This window comes from Acanthisitta chloris, unplaced genomic scaffold, assembly GCF_000695815.1.
Source record: "Acanthisitta chloris isolate BGI_N310 unplaced genomic scaffold, ASM69581v1 scaffold3498, whole genome shotgun sequence".
Classification (NCBI taxonomy): domain Eukaryota; kingdom Metazoa; phylum Chordata; class Aves; order Passeriformes; family Acanthisittidae; genus Acanthisitta; species Acanthisitta chloris.
In genome coordinates this window covers 44630-54629 of record NW_008686297.1, presented here as the reverse complement: position 1 = coordinate 54629, position 10000 = coordinate 44630, and the positions used below count along the sequence as shown (strand labels likewise).

Here is a 10000-nt window from a genome sequence, read left to right as displayed (position 1 = left end):
GCTAAAGCCACTTGCTAAACCATTTCAGTTATCTTTCATGTAAAATTTGAACTGATATTGGAAGTTCTCTAGACACAGTTTGGTTTTACCACAAATGACTCAGCCGAGTGCAAGTAGTAGTGGATACAATCGTGTGGCCTTTGTTATACAAGAGGTCACACTAGATGATCATAATGGTCCCTTCTGGTCTTAAAATCTGTGAATATATGAATAATTTAAACCCTGTCCTGCCAACCCTCATTCATTGAGGTACTCGTAGTGAAATCCTGTGGGACTGCTCCTGTGAGTAAAGGTTGGGGGATCAGGCCTGGAGTGAGTAATCATTATCACTTATGTTTAAGTCTGTTGATAAAAGTATAAAACATTCACTGCAATGGTCCCTTCTGGTCTTAAAATCTGTGAATATATGAATAATTTAAACCCTGTCCTGCCAACCCTCATTCATTGAGGTACTCGTAGTGAAATCCTGTGGGACTGCTCCTGTGAGTAAAGGTTGGGGGATCAGGCCTGGAGTGAGTAATCATTATCACTTATGTTTAAGTCTGTTGATAAAAGTATAAAACATTCACTGCCAGCATTAAGATGGGTTTTTTTTGCAGTGATACTCTGCGTGGGTTTGTGAAGTACTCAGCAGCAAAACTGTTCAAGTTCTCTTGTACCAGTGTGCTGACCCATCCAGTTCTGCACTGCTGCTACAGATCAGTTCAGAATCTATTTCAGTTTTTGTTTAGAAACCTCCAGGATGCAGGAAGCATCTTTGTTTTGTTTCAAAGTGAGATAGCATTCAAGGCCTGACAGGGTCCATTATTCTGTGTTCTTTTTAGATTCGTTTTTGAAGGAATAGGTGGAAAGTAGCCTGAAAGAGAACGTGTTGGTAATCAATCAGTGACACTAATTGGTATTCACATACCCAAACTTTGATGTGTGCCTGGACAGGAGCATGGAACTGGTGGCGTATTACAGAGAGAAGCTAGAAATGGTTCTGTGTTGAACCAGAGAAGTCCAAAGTTCTTTGCTTTATACTTGGCAAACTTAAGATTGTAAGTTCAGTCATCTTTGGACATATCAGCTCTCTCTCCTTCATGTGAATGTTTTTATAACTCTCAGGTTTCTGACCACAATTCTCTCCCACACATTCTTGTCTTTGGAAATCTAGAAGTTGTGATGCATTTGAAAAGCTCTGTCCTTTCATAACCCTCAGTTATCTGAGGTGATCACTGGCTCCGACTCAGCTCTGCAGTTTCCTGTTAGAAAAGTTCTCCTTGCCCTGGGGGTATGAGTGTCCTCATCACATTCATCAGCTTTTCCTTCCTCCTCTTTAGAGAATTCTCAGACAGGTGCAGAGGGAATACAAGTCTGAGGAACAGGGACTTGGAAAGTTTAAAAGTTGGTCAGCTGTTGCCCCCTTTGGGATACTTGTTTAGCTCTGTCACATTTCTGCTGCAGGAGGCAGATCTGACTGTGGAAGGGATTGTGAAGTAACTTTGTTAGTGGTCAGCTCACAGCTCTGCCCCAGCAGCATGTGAGGAGGGTCTTGGTCACAGCCATTAGCAGACACCCGTGAGAAGGACTGGGATCAGCTCCTGGTGTGTGAGAACACCGTGGTAGGTGTATCCGTGGTGGTTTTCTTAGCAGTCATGTGTAACTTTCAGGGAGCAGTTCTAAAAGTCTTGCTCGGTGTCCTTCCAGCTACTCCGGCATGATGGAACTGGTTTTCTCAGTACTGCTCAGGAATTGAATATTTGCTCAGTTGTTGGTTTGGATTCCAAGTCTGTAGCTTATTCCAGCTGAGGGTGTCATTGTTGGGTAATTCATGGGATGGAGTGACTAACTGGATTCAGGATGTGCTCCAACATTCTCTTTGGTAACCAGTGCAGGGGGGAGTTGAAGTCTGATGTTGCTCTCACACGTTTTAACCCTTTGAATTTCTATAAAAAATCCTGTCAGTTCAGTGCCTCAGTTTTGCAGTGAGGGATGGAAGCATTTCTGTAGAGTGAAGATGGCAGCAGAGTGACTCCAGAGGCCTCTGCACGGAGTCAGAGCCTGGTGGCAAGTCCTCACCTTGCCTTCTTCTCCACAGAATTCTGCTCTTCACTTTAAACTGTTTTCAGCATTGCAAGTTTCTCACTTTCTTTTTCTTGAGCAAGGGACAGGAATTGATTTGTAATGATATTTACTATTTGTTGAAATAAGTTGTTTGTTTGTTTCTTTTGGTTTTTTTCCTAGTTGTTTATTTATAACATCCCAAGGATTAATTTTTCCTTTAATTTAGTTTCCCATCTGTTGTGCCTGGATGCAGCAGAAGTGTATGTGAGAATTTGCACCCAGCTAGAAGAGATTACAATCCTTAAAAGCCAAAACTGTTTGTGGGGGTTGTTTTCCTACCCCTAAAAACTGAATCTGCTGTCGGGGCTGAACTGCAGTGAGGTTTGTAGAGGTGTAATGGATCAGATGGGTGGGATGTGATTTTAGGGTTTGATTTAGGTTTGGAGCTGTGACCCTTCTCTTTCACCATGTTGTCTTTGTGTGAGTGAGTTCCTGTGGTTTGCATTATCTGAGTAGAGCAGAGATCAAATCTGGCTGTGCATGGGACTGAAAACGCAGTCGGAGCAGTGCTGTCATCAAGTTAGTGTGTGATAAACAGCTCATTTTTGGGTACCCTGCACTGCTGTGGAGTGTTTCCTTGCCTGTACTCTGCAAAGGCTGAGCAGTACCTGGGCACCAGGGAGAGGCTGAGCAGGACCCTGCCCAGTGATGCACACAGGGCATCTCTCTGCTGCCCATCTGTTTAGCTCTCCAGTGCAAACCTTTATTGGTGCTTCTTGGATCACTTGTTTAAACTATGCAGTACAGATTCCTTATTTTAGCACTAAGACTTACAAAGGCTTCTTTTAGCAGCCTTTAATTTCGTACTTATGTATGTGACATAGCCTGTGGCTGTGATCTCTGCTGTGAATCTGCAGTTGTTTTGGGATGAAAGCAGAAGGCAGCTGGAAACTCAGTAGCTACATCTAGCTGTCTACCTAGAGAAGGCCTTGATTTCAAGTTTATCTAAACAAGCTCGACTAATCCCAACTATCTAGGGGGATCCACTGTCAAAACAAGCAGCATGGCCCTAAGGCAAACACAACCATACAGAAATGAAGGCTGGGACTTCCAATACTCCGATGACTGCATACTGGAGGCTTTTTTCCTGAAAAGAGAGTAAGAGAGGTAGAATTTGCATAATGCCTTTTCATTGGGAACTTTTGGAAAGCTGACAGAGGTCCAGCTTATAGCTCTGTAGCCACAATACAGAGTCTATAGGAGAATCCTTGAATGACCTAACCATATTGAAAGAAAAAATGAAAGCATCGAAGTATAGCCAAGTGAGTGTGGAAAAGGGGCTGCTGCATTGTCTGACATCTGCTCTACTTCTCGTTAGTTTTGTTCTTTGGTATTCTATGTGGACTTTGGAGAAACCTAAGACAGCCTAACATGAATCCTATAATCTTCCCTCTGAATATTTATGTAGTGTGCCAGCCTCTAAGCTGTCCTTTGCATCTTCCTACTTCCCCCTCATTTTCATGCTCTCAAATGAGGCCAACATTTCAAAAGCTAAATAAATGTTTGTGAATGTTTATAAAAGATTTGCATAAATTTGTCCTTGTTTGACAAAGATCACTTTTTTCTTATGCCAGTTCTGAAATATTTTAAAGGTTTCAGTGCTTGTCTTGACAACAAAGTCCTGCCTGAGAGAACAATGATTGCTGATTAAGTGGGTATGCGCTGGGGGCTGAATGGAGCAGAGGAGGCTGAAAGGGACAGGCAGCCCTGCCAGAATTATCATATTTAACACATGCGACCCCGGGGATGTATCCTGAGCTTTGCTTTTCAGGCCATGTACCTGTGCAATCACTTGCAGGGTGAGCCGGACCTGATTATCTTTTCACAGCTAATCGTTCTCACCTAATTTCTGCTAACTAAAAATACTCCTCACCTTTAGTCACTGGAAGTTTAGAATGTATTTCATTGTATCAGTGCTCTCTGATATTGACACTTCTTATCCTTACCAACTGATCACTACTTAGCACATAATTGGAGCTGATTTTTTTCTGCCTGTTTGTAGGATATTTCAGCTCTCTGTGATTTAAGACTGGGACAGTTATTCCTACAACAACAGCTGTAGAATTTTTTTAGCATGTTAGCTAAAATCCATTTCTCTTAGAATAAAACTAAATATCTCAATTTTATTGAAGGGGTTTTAGAGACATTTATTGAGATCTCTTTGAAAAACTGCTTAAATATTTAGTTCAGCTTCGCTCTCAGATTTTTTCCTACTGGAGTAAAGTAATAGTCGTTCCTGTTCTTTTGTTCTATTAGTTGAGAGGTTGAAGTTGTCATTAAGGCAAAAACTAGAGCTACTTCTCTGACACAGTTTTTATCACATCTGCTAGGCCTGTGTCCCAGGAGGAGCTGAGCAGAGCCTGGAATTCAGCACAGGCCCATTATCTCCTGTTTTCGCGTGTGTTGTAAAAGGAGTGAGACCTCAGGGAGGCTTGGAGCCTCCTCCCGTGTAATGTCCAAATCAGATTTGAAGGACTGGTGGCAGGAAAGCTTTGGCCTTGGGGTGTGAATTCTAAGAAACAGAGTCACAATTAGGTTTAAAAAATTCAGGGATTTTGAGCTCTATCCTGAAATATGTTTTTAGTAATGCGAGGAGAAAAGTTGCCCATCTGTGCATAGATTTTGCACGTTTAAAATATTTAAATGCTAGCAGGCCTCAATATGCTGAGGAAATGTTATTTGTCTCCTGCTCTTCCTGTTTCCAGGGCTGGGTGTGTGTGTGTTGGAGGTTTTGTTTATTTGCAAAAATAGCATTTTCCTGGGAACAAGCAGTTACCTTCAGTGAGATGATGCTGTTTGTGCTGGCACCATTCCCCCGCTGACCCTCGGACACAGAGGGGTGGGAGGGAAAGCCTGCCCAGGTCAGCTTCAGGATGGCACAGAGAGAGCTGATGGATTTCTGGAACAGGAAGCAAAGGGATGATCTGCTGCTAGAAAGTTGTACTGGAATTAGAAAAGTAGAGATACAACTAAATTCAGGTAATTTACAGTAATTCTGTCAAGCAAATTATGCCCTGACTTTTTGGGGGCAGAAGATTCTTTTAAAGAACTGATTAAAATTGATTGTTAAAATATTTTGGACCTTACAGAATTCAGGAACACTCAGTACTCTGCGAGGTGTGCGAAGATCTTATTGCAAAATCGACACAATGTGAAATTTGGCATAAATATTTTAAACAAGCGATGATTTTTAAAAAGAATCTGTGTTGTGTCAGGTTTTTCAAAACTGGAAAAATATTTAAAACCTGGAGGACTCTTGGGTTTGATTATTATTCTTTGTGCTCTGTGCTTGGGCACTTGCTGCACCTCGGGGAGAGGTGGCTGACACAGACCCTATGCCTTGGGATCACAGAGTTCTGTTTCAGAGCCTCCTGGCACTGAAATGCTTCCCCTGACTCTCACCTACAAATTCCACAGTGTGAGAATGGTCTGTGTCAATAACTTTGGGAAAATCTGCTGTGGGATAATATGAACTGGCAAACTGCAGTTTAAATTTCCAAAGCACAAGTGATCCCTGGTTGTTACTCAGAGCTGTGCTGAGGGTTGAATTTGCTGTGCCATTTTTGCTTATATTCTCTAAGTAAAATTTTGAGTAGTTGCTCTGTAAAGTGTTTGAAGTTAGCAAATTGTTACTCAGGTGCTTATTATTGTGCACAGAGCTGTTCCCTTTCCTAGGAAGATGTGTCTGGACTTCTGACCAAACCTGCACAGCCATTTGATGGTGTTTGGGGGGTTCTGTACTTGCTCTTTCACCACCTTTGGGCTTTATACAGAATTGCTGTCAGGTTTAAGTTGGTTATTTGGGTGCACTGACATCTCTTTTAAATCCTTAAACCCACTGTTCCCTGCAGTGGATGATTTAATTAGTTACTCAAATAGATGAATGAAATGTAAGAGCAGTTTACAATTTTGTGGGCAGAATGTACAACCCAAATTTAATTGGATAATATTTTGCTTCAGTTAACGTCTTGGCACTTTCTTATGCTATATTAACATTTTGTAGTGTTTAAATCTGATGTTGTTCTGATGAGAAATGAAATCATCTGTAGTTGCTCACCGGTCAGGTTGGGTTGTTCCCTGTTCCTGCATTCCCTGACCTGACCAGGCTGAGTGTCCTCCCTCATCCTCCAGCTTCTCCTCCATTCTTCATCCATCTGCTGATGTGTTCTTGGAACACCCTTAGGGTCCCTCTGAGGAAGAGGGTGAGTTTCACACTTGTTTCCTGGATTCAGATGATCTTTCAAGCTGAATAAGATGAAAACTGTTTGCATTTCCACCCTCTCTGTTTAGTGTTTCACTTACAGCAGCCTCAGCTGTACTTCACCTCTGGTTTAAGGTCAAGGAGATAAAGCAGCAGTCACCTTTTTCATCATGGAGTTGTCTCTTCTCTCAATGCAAAACTCCTCTTATTTGCCATGCCCCTTGTAAGTCACTGTTGTGGGGTTTGGGTTGTGGGGGTTTGATTTGCTTCCTTTCCCCCTCCCTCCACGATCTACATCAAGGTCTAGTCTGTACTCTGGGTAGTTTTTCAGCAGCACCCAGATTTTCCTCAGGTTTCCCCAACAGGCTTCCAAATACAGGTTCCCAACCTGTTGGGGTGTGTCCTGGGTTGTTTCCCTGCTCTGATTCGCATTCAGATTTGATTTTTCACAGATCTCTCTCTGTATTTTAATTGCCTCTCTGTCCAGCCTCTCCTTACACTGCTGTTCCCCCTGTGTGTCTCTGAGAGTGGCTGGCAGAGCCTCCTGCCCTCGCCCCACTCGTTTGCGTGGCATTCCTCGGGGCAGTCTCGTTTCCTTGTGTGTTTGTCACTGTTGTTCATTTGAACAAGAAGTGAAGCAACCTGCTGTATTTAGGAGGCTCTAAAGTTGTTCCGTGGATCTGCGAGTGGGAGCATACGGTGAAAGGTTTAAAAATAAAAATAAAAAAAGACAAGCTGCAGCTTGCTTATTAAATTCACAAGTGAATGTGCACATTTTTTCAGCATTGTTGAGCTTGCTTTCCTATTTCCGTTCAATAGAGAGATGGTTTGGGCCACAAGCCCAGTGTGTATTGTGTGTGTTTCCCAGCCTGGCGTTCCACACGGGTGTGTGTGGAGGAAAACCTTGCGGGGCCTGCCCCACCTTGGGCTGAGCTCTGCCTCCAGCCTCATTTAGAATCCAACTCTGCTGCCCCACCTTGGGCTGAGCTTTGCCTCCAGCTTCATTTACAAACTTTGCTGCCCCACCTTGGGCTGAGCTCTGCCTCCAGCCTCGTTTACAAACTTTGCTGCCCCACTTTGGGCTGAGCTCTGCCTCCAGCCTCATTTAGAATCCAACTGCTATGGAACCAAACGTGATCAATGAGCTCGTTTACAAACTTTGCTGCCCCACTTTGGGCTGAGCTCTGCCTCCAGCCTCATTTAGAATCCAACTGCTGTGGAACCAAACATGATCAATGAGTGCGGTGTCGTCTCCGATAAGTTATGTCCTGCCGCTATTGATCGGGAGGGATTTTAGCAAACCCGGGCGGGGTTTGTGATGCCAGCAGTGTTTTGATTATGGGCAGGGCAGGAGCCCTGGGCCGGGGAGCCAGGTGGTGTGTGTCCCGCAGCCACGGGCGGCGCGGCCGGGCCGAGGCCCCCGGGGACATGGTTCATGCCCTGCACTTTAATGCCGCTCGCTGCCTGCGAGAGATGAGCTTTCAGCTCATTAAAATGTTAAAAATCAAACGCGTGTACAAAGATTTGTGGAAATATAAACTTGGGGATTGATCCAGGGAACTGGCACGTGATGCCCTGGAGACTGGCGGCAGTGCCGATCGCTGCCAGGCCTGGGCTGCTGGGGCTGCTTCTGCTTCCAGGGGCTTTTCCTTGCAGGCATTTCTGTAGGGTTTGCTTTGAGAAAACAGGCGTAAGGGAATAAAATAAGAAAACAGGCTATTGATACTTCCTCTGTTTCATGTTGGGTAAAGCAGATTCGAAGATGCTGACGTGGAGCGATTCTGAGGTTGGGTTTGTTGTGGGGCTTGTTTGACATCTAATGAAATGATGATTTTTCTGGGTTATAAATAACCACCACCTAAAGAGGTCGGGGGGAAGCTGTGTGTGATGTAGGCATTGCTTATCTTTCAGTCTGAGGAGTGGCTAAGGAATTAACAAAACCAGCAGCATTCTATCCAGGGTAACGAGTTTGCAACTGGAGCAAAACTGGAACACTTCTCCAGTAATTGTTCTTCTTGCATGCAAAAGATCAGCAGTTTGCTAATTAAAAGCTAATTCTGCATACGATTTTTATATTTTTTTTAATAGTTGCAATTTAAAAATAAGTCTGTGGTTAACCTGTGCTAGTCCCAATTGTTTTAGCTGTGAATCAGGGCAGAATGGTTTTGGTTACAGTGAATGGCAAATTACACCCAATAACATTACAAATTCATAATGTGCTGTAAAATCTTTCTTTAAAATGAAGCAAAGTAGAGTGATACAAATTCAGTCTATTGCCTCTTGCAGTGAAGAGAAATAAGCACAGAGTAAGTCCTGAGTGATGCCCTTCTCCAGCCAGGTGATGCTGGTGAGGCACTGAGTGTTTGGTTATGTGAGTGGGTTTGCCATCAGTTCCAGGCAGTATGTAACCCCTCAGAATAATGGAGAGGTCATTTTTGTGAGGCCAATTAAAACACGGGCACTTTGCTCTCCTGCAGTTATAATTTTGATTATTTTTTTTTTTTAGAGTTCTTTTGGGGTTGTTTTGTTTGTTTTGTAACATTTTGCATATTCAGTCGTGGTAAAGGGGAAATGTGTGATAGTTCAGATTTGTCAGGATGCAGGAGCAGTTGGAGTTGTAGAAGTCAGGGAGATGCTGCACCAGAGGGAACCCAGTCACATTATCGAGACCTTTACTATCAAGACATTATTTGGTCTCAAAATGCAGGTTTGTACAGAGTTTCCTCTGGAATCTGCATAGCTCCTTTGCAGGTTTCCTGCTGCAGTTCAAAGGAGGAGAAGCCTTAGCCCTACATGGCTTTCTTCAGTAGATCCTTTCTTGTTCTTTAAAAAACAGGAGGTTGTTAAATAATCTAACAATAAACTGTCAAGAAGTCAAAGTTTCCAGATCTGCTTCTGCCTGAAATCTGAAGAACTCGCCACATTTTGGTTGTCAGGAAACCTCCAAAGCAGGGCACGAGCAGTTGAGCCTGAAACCACAGCTAGGGATGGGCTGTGCTGGTTTGAATTATGCAGGAGGAACTTGTTCCTGCAAGGGAGTCAATATGTTTTGTGCTTCACTGAAGAGGTGATTAGATTGATGGAGTTTCTTTGGGAACAATGGCGTTTGCTTTAGAAATAAATGAAGCGAGAAGCATCAATTTAGTTATTGATGATAATTTATTGCTGTCGGTCAGAAAAGTGTTGAATTTATTAGAGGGTTTGTTGTTTGTCCAGGGTTATCCTGCTTAGCTGAAAGCAGAAAGAGACTTTGCGTTTCAGGACCTGAAATATTGAAGTGTGAGGGAGAATAAGCAATGAATTGGGAGGTAGGACAGACCTGCAAACTGGGAGACCTTTGTGGTGGGTCGTGGGTTACAGAACTCACGTCTTGAATACTCCTGAGTGATCTAATGGGTCACTTTTGTCTACGAACACCACTGTTTTGGCACTAGCATGTTTCTGGGTTTGCCTCTTTAGTGACTGTATTTGTTCAGTGTTGTAAAGCTGAGAATGATTAATTTATCTGCTGATCATGTTTTCACTTTTCCTGTTAGTTCCTTCTCTTTACTCTGTGCAAAGATGTGCTAAAGGTTCCTCTGCTTGTGGTGCTGATTTGCAACTTTCAGGAAATGGTTTGTGGGTTAATCAATCTGTATTAATTTTAATGCACATTATTTTAATCAGTTTTATAGCACTCAGATTTTCTTTCTG

At 43.1% G+C, this 10000-nt stretch overlaps 1 protein-coding gene across 1 annotated transcript in view; it reads left to right on the top strand.

Annotated features, from left to right (window-relative positions):
• LOC103807322 (DENN domain-containing protein 1A-like) overlaps positions 1-10000 on the top strand; it is a gene marked incomplete at both ends in the record, with an annotated part of 77784 nt that overhangs the window by 27564 nt on the left and 40220 nt on the right. The gene's annotated exons all lie outside the window — the stretch shown is intronic.